Source organism: Rhinolophus sinicus, chromosome 1 (genome assembly GCF_057876585.1).
Source record: "Rhinolophus sinicus isolate RSI-liver-muscle chromosome 1, RSI-T2T, whole genome shotgun sequence".
Classification (NCBI taxonomy): Eukaryota; Metazoa; Chordata; class Mammalia; order Chiroptera; family Rhinolophidae; genus Rhinolophus; species Rhinolophus sinicus.
The window spans coordinates 12,343,478-12,359,694 of NC_142501.1; the positions used below are offsets into that span (position 1 = coordinate 12,343,478).

Consider the following 16,217-nt stretch of genomic DNA (forward strand, 5'->3'; position numbering starts at 1 on the left):
ACGTGTTCATGTGTGTGTTGGGGCCAAAAACATTTTTAACGTAATCAAATATGTACGGTATTTATTTTTAAACATCTAGGTCTTGTTTCTTTCTGAGAAAGACCTTCTCAACTCAGATTTAACAATAAGTTTCTATGCTTTTAGTGCTTTAATGGGAAAACCTGGAGTTTAGTTTGAATTCCATCATTTATTAGTTTTGTGACATTGGGCAAATTATGTAATCTTTCAGAGCCTCAGTTTCCTAAACTGGAAGGTTCGATCAGATGATTTCTAACATTGTAAAGAACTTGCAGTTCTAAAATCGCGCGTATGTTTTTGAGTGGGGTTTATTGTGTGTCATGTGGAGATGTGGAGCTGGAGGCAGGTACAGGGACAGAGGTAAAGAGGCTGGCGGGCAGACGTGGAAGGAAGGTGGATAGAAGCACAGGTGATGATCCAGAGAGAAACCAGAATTGTGAACAGAAAGAAAGCAAAAGAAAACCCAGAGAGGATAGAGGGCAACAAGGGAAGGCAGACGGAAGGAAGGCAGGTACTGAGAATCCGAGGGGGGTGAATTGTTCATATCACAGGAAGGAAGAAACATTTTGGGCACCTTTGTTCGTTCACTGTCCCTCCCTTCCTCTTTTCCTTCACTCTCTCCCACTTCCTTTTTTCCTTCCATCCCTCCCTGCTCTCCTTTCCTTTCTTTTTCTTAGAAGAAAGTTAACGGTAATACAAAGACTGAATTAGCATAAAGTCCCAAAGTGCAAAAGTTAAAGCTTTGCAGTCTTACTCATGCTGCATATATAAGGTATTTAAAGCCAAGTGCTTTGAACTTCTTGGATGCAAGTGTGGTTGGAATTGTTATTATATTGGTTTATTGTCTAGCTATCCCTTCCAGCTCTAAAATTCTGTGTTAAATATAGTGTACATGTTTTAGCATTGTTATAAGAGCTGTAACTTGCATTTCCTGCTTTTGGATATGAAATGTATAAAATTATTAGTGCATTCCTGTATGTTCGTATTTCATGTCTGAGACAGACGTTCTCCCCATAAATTCTGCCTTTAAGAAGTCCAGTTTCTGTCTTTGGATACCTGTCTCCTGTGAAACCTGGAGCTGAGCTGCTTAACTTCTTCCCTGTCTGTTTCCCTGTCTGCTAAGCATGGATAACAGTGCCTGTCCAACAAGGTATAGTTAACCAGTTCTTACATGACAAGTCCCTCTCATGTATAATGTTTGATTATTTCCGTCACTTATTTTACAGAAAGCAGTTTGTGCTTTGCCCTTAGACCCTAATTGTGATTCTTTTTTCTTGTTGCCTTGGTTGGGGGAAAAAAAACTTTAAAAAATCCTGTGGTTTTACCATGCACACATTTGAGTTGAATACACTCTGACCTTTAGCTGATGATAAGTTCTTCCCATAAACCCCTTCTTACCCTTTTAGCATCACGGACCACCAGAGCTGGCCTGGGACATTCTTATCTGTTGGCTTCCTCAAGTTGCCCTGAAAACAGATGACGAGACTTATTAAAATCATTGCTGGTTATCAAGGCAGTGGCTGTCACTGTGGGCTAATTGGAAAGGAAGTTATTGTGGGTATCTAGTACGTACTGAAGGAGAAGAGATGAAACTGTAAGTGGCTGTGGCTACCTAGCTGTTCGCTATCTGTGGGGGGGACATGCAAAGAGTCAGATGTCATCTTCTCATAAGATTTGATCCAAAGCGTCTCCTCCAGTTCTGGAGGATGGCTTCTTTTGGAGACAGTCACCTTTGTGGCTTTCTCATTCTGTGCATTTTGGATCTAGTCTCCTTCTCATCCCTGCACTCATTTTATGTAAAAGAAAACATCAAGAGGTGCTGTTTGAGGGTCTGCTCTGTTTGGGCAGGAAGAGTAAGAGCCAGGGGACGTTCTGTAAAGGCTTTTGATTTCATTGGGTTCATGACGGATAAACTCAGTGTAAATCAAATAACAGTTTAAATTGATGGTGTAAAATATGGTAAAGGATCAATGCACCCTGCTGATTTGGAGTTGAGAAAGACTAAGTTTAGTACAAAATTGTACCACGGTTGTTTTTCTAGATTTGCTGTACGCTTGGAAAGGTGAAACATAAAGGAGAATAAAAAGGGGACCCAGAATGTAAGCTGCAGAAAGTGAAAAAGTTTTTAGGACTTTATATTCTTTTTAAAGAAGTTGTCATTATTTTGATCTTCAACGTGGGGGGCCAAGGGAAACTTCCCTGTGGCCCCAGAAGATGACTCAGACCCTCTATTCCACCCCCCCAACCCCCACTTACAGGATCTGCAAGGCTGGCTTTAGAAATTAGTTGCAAGCGGTGCTGTACATGATGTAATAGACTAAATACTTAGTTGTTTGTTTTTTTTGTGTGGAAGAAATAACCTTTTCTGTAGTGAAAGAGAAGGGAATGTATAGGGATATTTTGAATCTTTGTATCTTACTTTGGCAACAGTGTTACTCGTGGCAGGTGAGCCTATGGGAGAGTTGAAGGGGCTTTTCCTTGGCTTTTAAAAATCTCTCTAGACCTCTTCTGAAGGCCACAGTTCTGTTCTTAAGGATGGTTTGGCTGGTGAATTTGAAGGATATGAACTGCTTCTACCACATGAATGCCCAAAATGACTGAAGAATCCGAGACTGACCCCCCAGCAGTGTGTGTTGTTGATCAAAACCATCTGAGCCGTAGGCACCAGGGTTTTGAAGGATGGCTGTCTGGGGGGACACCAGCCGCGTGGAAGGGAATGCTCATGAGCCCCCCCCCCCCGTCTCGTTACGGAGCCCACTGATACTGGTTTGTGCCAGGTGCCTATAAAGTCCCTCTTCTTCCCTTTTGCACTCAGAAGTTCTTGTTCAGGACAGGCTCCTGTGGTTACACTGTCGTTTTAGTGCAGTATCTGAACCGGGGGCAGCCACCTTTTCTGCAGGACCTCCAGGACCGATGTGTGACGGAAGCGCTGCATCCTTTGGCTGGTAGAAAAGTGGTCTAGAAGTCTAGAGGCTGGATACCGTCTGGGCAGCGAAATGCTCTTCTGGCTCCTCTTCCTTTTCCTTCCTGCACAGTTTATAACACTAGCGTGTAAGGAATGAGCGTGGAACCCCCTTTCCCCTAGGGCTATTTTTCGGCTAGATGTCAGCAGCCTCATATTTCCTGGTGAATTTTTTAAAAAAGAGTTTTATCCAAGTCAGAGGCGTCTTGCCTCTCCAACTACGTTGTAAGAGTTCTTTCCTTACCTGATGGATTCTTGTTTACCCTGTATTATGGGAGACACGTGGTGGGAGTGGTATCCCGCATTGGATCATGGTCTCGGGGGCTTTTTAGTGGTGAATCAGTTGTTGCTTGCTTCATTAGGAGAAGAATCTTAAGTAAGAAGGGAGAAGAAACTTTTTGTTTGGGAGAGAAAATACAAACCAGCTTTTCTGAGGCCAGCATGAAATCATGTGTAATAAACGATGAATTCACCCTCTTTCCCTTCTTCCCTCCCAGTTGGAGTTGATCTCACAGCAGCTGTTTCCAGCTGTCCTCTGGATTTCGCCCAGGCCCCTCGGGATGGCTGCAGTGACTCACACAACTGGGCTTTTTTCCACAATGGTCTCAGTCTGGCTTCTCAAGCAGGAGGAGCGGGAGGAGGCCGAGGGTGACTCTCGTGGTGCAGGAGTAGATTTTCTCTTTGAGGTGATTGTCTGTCTGCTGAGGGCTCTGGGTTTGATTTGTCGTCCGGTACAGCAGTGATCCTAGAAGATAACACTGCTGGAAAGGGGCGGCAAACGTGTCAGCTGGTGAAAGTGTTTTTGGAGAAAGCAAATGTTCTCGCTTTTTTTTCCCCTCTTCATTTCCTTCCATAGTTTCCACTTCAGAACAAACTGCATCTTTCCTTTTCAGATGGATGTCGGGTTGTGTGTGTAATGGCTGAGGGCGAATGCTGAGGGAAACATCCCCTGAAAGTGGGGACGATGTTCTTCGTACTCACTCTGATTCTTGGTGTTGCTGTTTTTGTAGATAGAATTAGTTTTTTTGTTTTTTGTTTTTCCTTTCGGGTTTTCAAGGTGGTCCCTCTTCCCAACATTAAATGTTGCCCTTTCCTTCCCTCTTTCCTTCCATGAGGGCCCATCCTTCCCAGCTTCAGAACCTATGCAAATGAGATCTCTTGGTTAATAAAAGAGAAAGGATCTTTTAGGTAATTACAAAATTCTTTTCTTTGACCTCTTGGGGCTCTACGCTCAGGTTTCTAAAAGGGGAACAGGCTGCAGAAGAAATATTGCCTAGACCTGCTCTAGTACGGTAGCCATGAGCCACAAGCGTGACCGAGGACCTAAACCATGGCTGGTCCGAGCTGAAGGTGCTCCGAAAGGGGAACAGACACGCTAGGTTTTAAAGACTTAGTACAAAAACAGATTTCCCTGAGATTTGAAAACTATCAACTAGGTTTTTATAGCGACATGTTGAAATGCTAATGCTTTGGATATGTTGGATCCAGTAAAGTATATTATTAAAATGAATCTTACCTCCTGTTTCTTTTTACCCTTTACTTTTTGTGGCTACTAGAAAATTTTAAATTATGCAAATGGCCTCTATTTCTGGCTCTCATTGTATTTCTGTTAGACGTCACTGCTCTAAGCAGAAGAGGACGTTACTCCTCTCTGGTAGTACCTGTTTCCAGAACCTTGGGGGACCTTTTTGATAGTTTGAGATTCACAGTCCAGTGTGCTACAACATGCCTCTGTATCGATTGCTGTGTAACACATTATTCTGTATTTACTGACTTAAAACAGCAAACATTTATTATCTCACAGTTTCTGAGGGTAGCAATCTGGGAGCCACTGTAGCTGTGGTTCTGGCTCAGCGTCTCGTGTGGTTTCACGTAAGCTGTTGGTTGTAGCTGCAGCTGGAGGCTGGACTGGGGCTGGCGGGGCTGCTTCCCGGTGGCTCAGCTCATGGCCATCGGTGTGTAGTCAGTGCTCGCTGCTGTTGGCGGGAGGCCTTCGTCCCTTCTGATGTGGCCTCTCCTTAGGCTCCCGGAGTATCTTCCTTACATGACAGTTCACTTCCCGAGAGTGAGTAATCAGGAAGAGAGAAAGGGAAGAGGAAGTTGTAGTGCCTTTTATGATCCCGTCCCTGAAGTTTGCCCTGTCATTTCTGCTTTATTTTGTCTGTTAGAAGCAAGTGTCTAAGTCTAGTTCCTCTTGAGGGGAGGAGAATTAGGCTCTACCTCTTGAAGGGAGTATTATCAAAGAATTTGTGGGCATATTTTGAAACTACTACATCTACCTTTTTTCTGCTGTTTTTCCATTAGCATACCTGCATTTCACTGCCTGCCTCCAGTGAGGGTCAGAGTCTAATGGCTGAAGTCCATTTCACCCTCAACTGCTGCATCAGCAGTATTAGTTGGAACAATTACATGCATTTTGAGGATGCAAAGTCTGACTTATGTAGTGGTCCCCCCTTATCCGCGGAGGATATGTTCCAAGACCCCCAGTGGATGCCTGAAACCACGGATAGTACCGAACTCTATATGCTCGTATGCTATGTTTCTTCCTATAACCCATACCTGTGATAAAGTGTAATTTATAAGTTAGGCACAGTAAGAGATTAATAACTGATACCAAAATAGAGAAATTCTAACAATATACCATAATACAGTGATGCGAATGTGGTTTTCCTCTCCGTATCTTACTGCCCCACACTCACCCTGCTTGTGCTGGTGTGAGATGACAAAATGCCCGTGTGAGGAGGTGAAGGGAAGCGAATGAGACATTAAGTAAAATAGAGGCGACTTGAACACAAGCACAGCAATCTGCAACAGTGGATCTGATAACAGACGCTGCTCAGTGACCAATGGGCAGGGTGTGTCTACAGTCTGTGCTTCTGAAGTTCAGGTTGAGGCATGAGGCAAAAACCAGCATAAGTGGCCCAGTACACATAACCAGTGACGGCCAATTTTTGTCCGCTCTGGGTCAAAATGGAGCTTTAGCACAAGGCAACTAGGTATAGCAGGGGAGGTGGATTAGGATGGGGTTCAAGATTGAGCAAAGCAGGTGTTCATTTCAAACCACTTGACTTCATTTCTTTCCTGATGTCTTGGTATGATTAACTCAGAGATTTCCTGAGGATTTTGACACCTCTTCTGTTTGAGAAGTTTGAAAACTTAGATGAGTGGGTTGTTAGAAAGTGTGTTGCCCTGGAAAGAGACTTAAATGGATTTGAAGAATCTATTGACTCGAGCAATCTTTTAAATCCCTGTTTTTGTCATAATCTTGGTACAGTAAGTCATCATTTACCGTTGTCGGTAGGTTCTGCAACTTGAAGCGAAACGCTATATAATAAAAACAATTGTACCATATGCTAATTGGTATAAGCAAGACTTAAGCTCCTACTGCATCACATCAATGTGACAAGGAAACGACATTGAACGAAAGGACATTATTCGAGGACCTGCTGGAGTTGAATATAGTTTTGAATTATTGCTGTTTTGCGTTTATGTGTTTATCTTTTGTCTCTCTAGCCAGACTTACTTTTCTTAAGGACCATGCCTTTTGTTTCTTTGTTTTCTCCCTAATAATGACTATATTTTGAATTGTATATTCAAGAGGATATGTACTTAGGTATTTTGGCAATCTTCTCTGGTGTAGTGGGTTAGGCATAGAGTTCAGTGGTTAAGAGTTTGGGGTTTAGAGACCTATTGGCTCTGTTGCTTAATAAATTTATAGCCTTGGGCAAGTTTCTTTATTTCTCTGAGGCTTAGTTCCTTCATATGTGAAATGTTAGTAAGTTTCCATCTCATAGAGTTGTGAAAACTAATAAGATATTGCAAGTAAAGCACTTCGCACAGGAACAATTACATATTTAGATTTGTAAAAAATTGTTTAGCTTATTAATTTTTTTATTAGCGACATCAAAATTCTTGACTCTTGAGACTTTCGTTATTTCTTTGATGTTATTTATTGGTTGATCAGTCATTGTTCTTAAGGTACCAGAAGCCCGAGTCTGGTGTCTGTTTTTGTCAGCCCGAATGGGTCCACCTCATATAACTGACTCCACCCAGAGAGTTTTCTGGTCTGCGGTGGCAAAATGGATGTTCTAGGCCATAGCTTCTTCCTTGGTGAGCCCGAGGGTGACCCCTCTCTCCAGCTACCAGAGGCCACCGTTGTTTTAAATATATGGTGGGTCACTTGGGATTCAGATCACCCCGCTTTGGTCTTCAGCTTAGATTCTGACTCCTCCAGACGCTCACGTAAGCCTGACAAATGCAGACTCCTGTCAAAAGGCCCAAGTCCTGCCCCCCTTCCAATGTTCTGTTCAGGAGTTATTGGGACTTTCTTTGAAACCTTTCAAGAAACCTTGCAGCAGCCAAACAGATCGTTCCTTTCCACTCTGCACTCCTTGGTCAGCATCCAGGATGTGAGCAGCGATGGCCATCTGTACATGGCTGTGATGGGCCTGACGATGGCCTGGCTTCCTGCTGTTTCCCGCCTGGCCTGACCTTCCACTGGCTCCTTCTCTGCCTTTTCACTGCGTGTTATTTCCAGCCCTTTCATTGAACTAAATTGGCTTTCTTTCTGAGGACATCACATTCCCCTCCTAGTGGGTGTTATTTGTTCTCCTGCATTGGGGAAGTCAGAATTCTGACCTCTCTCCCCCTTCCGGTATAATCTTCTGCCTTTGGATGAAATTCCTTCCTCCTTTAAAGCTCTTGTAATCTGGCTAATGTACCCTCTTCCCTTCCTAAGCGCTGTCATTTATTAACTGCCTTGTCGCTCTTCCTCATGGACAACAACAGCAAACATTGGCACGTGGACTGTGGGCTTCCTTCCTCCCTGAAGTCCTGTGGTCCCTGTGGGAGACCCCGGCGTGTGCGGACACGAACCCCGCAGCTCAGCTGCCGCCGCTCATCCTCAGTTACTCACCTCCTGACGCCAGTCGCACTTCACTTCTAAGGATGCACCCTGGGTCTTGTCAGCCTGGCCCTGCTTCGTTTCTGAAAGTCAAGACAGGCAGCTTGTTTTCTCATTAAGACTCTTCCAGTTCTCTCGTTCATTTTCTCCCCTACATCTTCTCTCCAGTGTTAGCGAGAAACCCACTGCATTGGCTCTGTCTCTGCCTCTGTGTTCTCTTCCTTCCTGTTAACTCCCCCGTCTTTGCTTCCTTCCCTCCCTTGTTTAGATTTCGTGCTCCTTGGCCAATATCCTCGCTTTCTTTTCATTTTGTTTTACCTCCCTAGCAAAACCCCAGGCCTAGATCAATTCAGCTGTCTGCCTTCATGGTTTCCAACCTTTCCTGGACCTTAGACTCCGGTCTGCCTGGCAGTCTTTCTGTTTTTAAGTGACCTCTTGGGGAGCTGCCGCAATGGCTGGTTCAAACGTTCCTCATTGCCCTATATTCACTTTCCCTTCACATACAGCAAGCGATCTTGCCTTGTGATTTATAGATCGAATAGAAGCCATCAGATTAGAACTCTTTTTTTTTTTTTTTTTTTTTTAAAGATTTTATTGGGGAAGGGGAACAGGACTTTATTGGGGAACAGTGTGTACTTCCAGGCCTTTTTTCCAAGTCAAGTTGTTGTCCTTTCAATCTCAGTTGTGGAGGGTGCAGCTCAGCTCCAGGTCCAGTTGCCAGTTGCTAGTTGCAGGGGGCACAGCCCACCATCCCTTGCGGGAGTCGAACCGGCAACCTTGTGGTTGAGAGGATGCGCTCCAACCAACTGAGCCATCCGGGAGCTCAGCGGCAGCTCAGCTCAAGGTGCTGTGTTCAATCTTAGTTGCAGGGGGCGCTGCCCACCATCCCTTGTGGGAGTCGAGGAATTGAACTGGCAACCTTGTGGCCCACGCTCCAACCAACTGAGCCATTCTGCAGCTCAGCGGCAGCTCAGCTCAAGGTGCCGTGTTCAATCTTAGTTGCAGGGGGCGGAAGCCCATCATCCCTTGTGGGACTCGAGGAGTTGAACCGGCAACCTTGTGGTTGAGAGCCCACTGGCCCATGTGGGAATCGAACCGGCAGCCTTCGGAGTTAAGAGCACGGAGCTCTAACCACCTGAGCCACCGGGCCGGCCCCCAGATTAGAACTCTTAACTTTCTGCCACAAAACCTACAAACTTCCTATGTTATAGTGAAAGATGTATCTTTCTTCTTTTCTATGGTGAATCCTACTTGTATCTCTTTCCTAGATTTATTTATTTATTCATTCATTCATTTGTTTGTTCTTAGTTCATTAGTCCTCTCGTGAAAAATCTGCTCAATCACCACAGATAAAGTCACTGAGGACTCTTCACTCCTCCTGTCCTCCAATCGCCACCTCACGTTTTGCCAGCACCAGCAGTGGCCGTTGCGGTCCCCCTGCCCTTCTTCACTCTGTGCTTGCGTTCCTTTTGCTGTTTTCTTGAGGTCTTTTTCTTCTCACACAGGCCAGGTCTTCCAAGTCTACGTTTGGGTTCACTTTTCTTTGCGTCATCCAGGAAATCATAAATCGTGCCAAAGCCAGCTGTCTTGCCACCACCAAAATGGGTTCTGAATCCAAATACAAAGGTGACATCTGGTGTGGTCTTTACATTTTGGCTAGTTTTTCCCGAATTTCTGTGTTAGGCGCTGCGGCCTTCCCAGGGTGAAGGACGTCGGTGACGATTTGTTTCCGTTGACGTGGTCCGTTGGTCATGCACTTGCTGGTCCGGACAGTTACTGTGTCGTTCATGATGGCCGCCGACGCTCAAGCAGCCAGGGTGGAAAAGAGCTTTTTCTAAGATTTTTAAAGCTGCCCTTCTATATCTTTTTTAAAATCAACTTTGTACATGCTTATCCCATTAAACATAAATGAAATCTGGCATATTTCATCCTTTAGTCTCCCTCTCCCTCCAGATCCTTTTCACTCATGTCCCTTCTACGCACCAGCTTATTGAAATAATTGTCTCTGCCCTTTGAACCCACTGCAGTCTGGTTTTTCCATAACTATAACATTGAAACTCTTTCCCCAATGTCACCAATAACCCTCTTGTGGCTAAATCCAGTGAAGATCCTTTTCTGTTTCCTACGTCCTGGAAACAGCTCTCTTCCCCTGGCTTCTCTGGCACCTTCCTTTTCAAAGCTTCCCCTCCCTCTGCTGGTGCCCTTGCTGAGTCCCTTCCTTGGCCCAGCACTTAAGAGTTGCTGCTAGTCAGGATTCTGCTCTCGGCCTTTTTCTGCCTTTATTATCTGTGCTCTCCTTGGGCCAGCTCATCCATTGCTCAGACTTTATTTATCCTGTGTATGCTGACAGCTTCCAAATTGCTATCTCTAGCCTAGGTCTCTTTCCTGCACTTGAGATGTCTGTATCCAGCTGCTCAGTGAGTGTCTGCACTTGGGCGCCCCATAGTTACTGCAAACCCAGCACGGCCAAAGCTGACCTCTCTGCAAAACTCTGCCCTTGTGCAGCTCAGTGGCTGGTGCCACCGTTTACCCTGTGGTCTTTGTGCCTTCAGTTTTGTCCCTCCCATTCCACGTCGCTGCATTGCAGTGATCTTCCTTAGAGGGATCCTTCTGAAACAGCTCTAGTCATATCATTGCCCTCAGTCCCATTAAAACACATCGGTGATCCGGCTCCTACCGCCTCGCCTAAGCCCTGGGCCCACTCATACATGGAGCTGCGGCTCTACCTGAACTTACCGCTGTAATACTTCTCCTCCCGCCTTGGGCTGCTCTAACCCTTATCTTTGAGATTTCGGTTTAGAGGTCGGTTTTCTTTGGGAACCTTTGCAGAATGTCTAAGATGGGGTTAGGACCTCTCCTGACGTCATACACTTTGTACTTGTCCCTTTGTAGCATTTATCTCACTGTATTATAAGTGCAGATTTACTCTGACCTACTAAACTCTAAGTTCCTTGAGGGAAGGGACGATGCTTTGATTGTTTTTTCTTTTTAAATTCCTATTACTTGGCAGAGTGCCTGGTATATAGTAGGCCTAATACTTATTGGATGGTTAATGGTTGGATAGATTATACAATTTTAGAACTGAAAGAACCTTATCTGTATAGACTACGGGTCTCAGCTATTCCTGGTGAACGATCACTGAGTGGCATTTGGTTCTTTTGTTAGAAGTAATCATTTCAAACAAAGTGCTATTCAAAGTCCAAAATCTCCTTTTAATGTATTATCCTTGACTTCTTGAGTGAAGCAACCCTAGCTAGTTTGTTTCAAGGCTTATTGTTAGTTTGACCGATGTTTCTCAATGCTGGCTGTCCACTAGTATTATCTGGGGAGCTTAAAAAAAAATACCATTGCTTAACCTCACCAAATAAGAGTAACTTTCATTCTTATTCTGGGAAGTCATCCATTTCCAGCTTGGTAAAACTGATTAACACAGCCTTACTGCTTGTTGATAAAGTAAATGTCAGGTAAGAGTGTACATACCGTGTTTCCCCGAAAATAAGACCTAGCCGGACCATCAGCTCTAATGCGTCTTTTGAGCAAAAATTAGTGTAAGACCCAGTATTATATTGTATTGTATATTATATTATATTATATTATATTATATTATATTATATTATATTATATTATATTATATTATATTATATTATATTACATTACATTACATTACATTACCTGGTCTTATATTATAGTAAAGCAAGACCTGGTCTGATACTAATTTTTGCTCCAAAGGACGCACTACAACTGATGGTCCGGCTAGGTCTTACTTTCGGGGAAACACGATATTGTCTGATTTCTAGAAGTACCAGTCATTAAGTGTTTGGACATTAGGGGCCCTTTTCTGTCTGTGACTCTTGGGAATGTGCCTTATGAACCCTTGGATCATGATCTGTAACAGAATGTGAGCAAAAAGTTTCCATCTGGTGTCGTCACTGTCTGCTCTAATAGGGTCTCTGGTTTGAGTCACTGCTGTTGTATCACAAGCCTCTTCGTGATGGGCGCACAGATTAATTTCCTAAGGGGCTGACCTTATGCAAATGAGAAAATTTGGTTATCATCACCAGAAGGAGCAGGTTGTTATTTAATTACTTTTTTTTTTTAAACTGCTATTTCTAATTTGCTTTTAGGGCTGAAACATCCCCAGTTCAGCCATTTAAATTTTAGAGAAGTTACTGCTTTTGGTAACTTTGAGGAATCAGGTTAATTTTTAAAATGGTTTTTAAAAGTGTGAGCTCACTCTAGAGCACACTTATTTGGGTTAGTAATTGCTTGATGGAATGTTTTCTGCTCAACCAGTACAATATTTAGGATCTGTTTATTGCAGAGAGACTTTGTATCTTCACAGTGGATTTGAGGAGCCCCTTAGATGTGTTCTCTTCCATTAATTTTTGTACCAACACAATTTGAATACCGAGGCATCTAGAAGTTAATACATTCTTGGTGTTTTGTTTGCAAGTTACATTTTACAAATGCAACACTGAAAGAATTACTCGCACCAATGGGTATCATAGATTTCAGAGATTCAAATGCTGAATAATTACAAATATTTTCTTCTTGTCATTAAAAAAACAAACGAAAATGGAAGATAAAACACCAAACCCATCATAGAGACACAGGAAAACAGGTTGGGTGGTTTACCTTCCTTTTTCTCTTCTAGCTCACATGTAGTAGCGTAAAAAAAAAATCTTTATACGAAGTCCTGGTTTCCAAAAAAATAAGAATTTATGATGACTGATGAATGTTAGGGATACATCTGAATCTGTTTTCAGCATTGCCAGTGTCTAAAAGTCACATGGAACTTAGGTTAAGTAATTGGTGACTAGATAGTTCATAAATTAGTCATGATTGTTTGTTTAAAGACAATTAATGGTGGTAACTTTCTTCAACCTTGGAAGTAGGACAGGAGGGGTTGGGAAGATGTCTGTACACTTTTAGTGATTCTAGCTGATACGTTTTTCTTTGGCCTTCCTCATTATCTTGTTCACTTTGGCTTTCTAGTCTGATGGAGACCTTTTGAAAGAGGGTGGGCATAAATAAAATATGCATGTTCATTTTTCCTTTGCTAATGACAGTAGGAAAACATCGTCTGCTTTTAAGTGTGGTCTGTTATGATGACTTGGCTCTCAGAAGAATGACTTGATGTATTCTAGGTGCAAGTTTGTCATTTCTTCCCTCTCCCACCTTCGGAGCAGGCACAGTTGGCTTCCATTCAGCAGTGAGCTCGTGTTGCCTTTCGGCTGAGGGAGCTCGGTCCACAAACCCTGGGTCTCAGCTTGTGCTTGACACAACTTTGTTAAGTGAATCGGGGAGTCTGAATTATTCATTCTCCTTCCTCATCCTGCTGTTCAGATCAAATTCCTGCTGTGTCTTTGGGGCATCTTGCCAGTCTTGAGCATAATTGATTTCCTTGCTTTGTGAGGTGCGTGTGTGCGCGTGTGCACGAGTTGTCCCTCTGCTTACGCGTTCCTGATGGCTGAGGCTAGAAATAGTTATTCAGCACATGTGGGCAAAAGCACAACAGTTCAGCTCCAAATCACTGAAAACATTGTGGCCTTGCTGCTTTTATAATCTAAAGGAGAGGTTGGATTGTTCTTTTTATTGCCCAGGATACATAATTTTCTTTCTAGGTACCAAGACTGTACTTCCTGATGAATTATGAAGAACACTCTTCTGTGATCTGATTGGAACGCAGGAGCAGGAGACTGTTCTCTTCTTGTTATCTAATCCTGTTTTCTCTTCTTCAGTGTTTTTCTTTGAGAAGTTGTCATTCTACTTGGTGTGATCAAAAAATACGGTGAATGTTTAACTTAAAAAATGTATTACAGTAAAAGACCCATTGCCGTTAATCTCTCTCAAAATAGTCTCCTTGCTTTGAACACACTTATCCCAACGTTCTTGCCACTTTCTGAAGCAGTTCTGGAAGTCCTCTTTTGTGAGTGTCTTTAGCTGTACTGTTGTGGCTGCCTCCATGTCCTGAATCGATTCAAAACGTTTACCTTTTATGGTCATTTTGACTTTGGGGAAGAGCGAGAAGTCGCAGGGTGCCAGATCTGGTGAATGAGGTGGATGAGGACACACTGCAATGTTTTTATTTAACAGAAATTGCCATATACCAGAAGTGATGTGTGACATGGAGCCTTTCCGTTGTGATCATAACATACGGTGAATGCCGCTGCCGAGTGCCATCCAACAGAAAGGCAGGGATTTCAATATGGGAAGCGGTGCATCGAACCTTAGTAACAGTGTGTGACAAGTTTCAACTTGTTTGGTGCAGTCAGTCGGGTGTGAGCTACGGTTGAGAGAGGGTGTGTTTTAAAGTGTGCGGTAAATCCTCCTCCATCATGACAATGCTCATGTCATACATCGCTTCTGTTACGGCAATTTCTGTCAAACAAAAACATTACGGTGTGTCCTCATCCCCTTGTTCACTGGATCTGGCACTGTGAGACTTCTGGCTCTTCCCCAAAGTCAAAATGATTCAGGACATCACGGCAGCCATGACAGCGCAACTAAAGACACTCAGGAAAGAGGACTTCCAGAACTGCCTCAGAAAGTGGCAAGAACGGTGGGATAAGTGTGTTCAAAGCGAGGGGCGGGGGGTGTTTTGAGGGGAATTAATGGCAATGTATCTTTTATTGTAATACATTTTTATAGAATTTAAACATGCATCATATTGTTTGATCACACCTTGTAGGTCCCTGGACTGTTAGAACGCGGAAGGATTTAGAGATGATCTAGTCCAGTGGTTGCAAACTGTAGGCCTATCGTCTGGCTCTTACACAGAGGTTTTGTTTGGCTAAAGACTGTGGATTTAACTTGAAACACTGGGAGAGCTCACGTGAGATCCAGCTTTCTGGCTTTTCGAGGCACACTGGGCTCGCATCCCTGCGTGGTGCACTCTGTGGGACGGGATGGTGGTGGTTCCTTTTAGGAGTGGCCCGTTTGCTCCAGGACTACAGTCTCTAACAGCGCACTTCATTTTTTATGTTCCCTGTGGTGAGCATCACAATCTATTCTAATCCAGTCTGTTTATTTTATAGAAGAGAGGGAGGGATTTGCCCAAAATCTTGTAGGTAGTGGGACAACCTTAGGTGAGGATTCTGTCTCTTGACTCTTCCTAGTTGATGATGATTTATTTATTTATTTATTTATTTATTTATTTATTTATTTAGGTTGCTATGATTTATTTTGTTCCTGTGCAAAGTTGGTGTTTGCAGCTCTGGTCTCACTTTAGTGAGCGTGTGAATGCCACCCTGAATGAAGTGACACCACAGGCCAACTGCATGTCCTCTGGCCATTGTCTTTTTTTTTTTTTTCTAAATTAAAGTTTATTGGGGTGACAATTGTTAGTAAAGTTACATAGATTTCAGGGGTACAATTCTGTATTACATCATCTATAAATCCCGTTGTGTGTTCACCACCCAGAGTCAGTTCTCCTTCCATCACCATATATTTGACCCCCCTTACCCTCATCTCCCACTCCCCACCCCCCTTACCATCTGGTAACCACTAAACTATTGTCTGTGTCTATGAGTTTTTGTTTCTCATTTGTTTGTCTTGTTCTTTTGTTGTTTTTGGTTTATATACCACATATCAGTGAAATCATATGGTTCTCTACTTTTTCTGTCTGACTTATTTCGCTTAGCATTATAATCTCAAGATCCATCCATGTTGTTACAGATGGTCCTATTTCATCTTTTCTTACCGCCGAATAGTATTCCATTGTGTATATAAACCACAACTTCTTTATCCATTCATCTATCGAAGGACATTTTGGTTGTTTCCATGTCTTGGCCACCGTTAACAAAGCTGCAATGAACACTGGAGCACACGTGTCTTTATCTCTAAATGTTTTCAGATTTTTTTGGGTAGATATCCAGGAGGGGGATTGCTGGGTCATATGGTAATTCTATTCGTAATTTTTTGAGGAACCTCCACACTGCCTTCCATAGTGGCTGCACCAGTCTGCATTCCCACCAACAGTGTATGAGGGTTCCTTTTTCTCCACAGCCTCTCCAACACTTGTTACTACTTGTCTTGTTGATGATAGCCATTCTGACTGGGGTGAGGTGATATCCCATTGTGGTTTTTATTTGCATTTCTCTGATGATTAGTGATGTTGAGCATTTTTTCATGTCTATTTGCCATTTGTATGTCCTCTTTGGAGAAATGTCTCTTCAGGTCCTCTGCCCATTTTTCAATTGGGTTGTTTGTTTTTTTGTTGTTGAGTTGTATGAGTTCTTTGTGTATTTTGGATATTAGCCCCTTATCGGAGGCATTGTTCGCAAAAATCTTCTCTCATTCAGTTGTTTGCCTCTTTATTTTGTCGATGGTTTC

The 16,217-nt window shown here is 43.2% G+C and overlaps 1 protein-coding gene and 1 pseudogene across 34 annotated transcripts in view; one reads left to right on the forward strand and one right to left on the reverse strand.

Moving 5' to 3' along the window:
- RBFOX2 (RNA binding fox-1 homolog 2) overlaps window positions 1-16,217 on the forward strand; it is a 258,130-nt gene that overhangs the window by 21,024 nt on the left and 220,889 nt on the right. The window lies entirely within an intron of this gene.
- LOC109438491 (small ribosomal subunit protein eS24 pseudogene) lies at window positions 9,117-9,672 on the reverse strand (annotated as a pseudogene).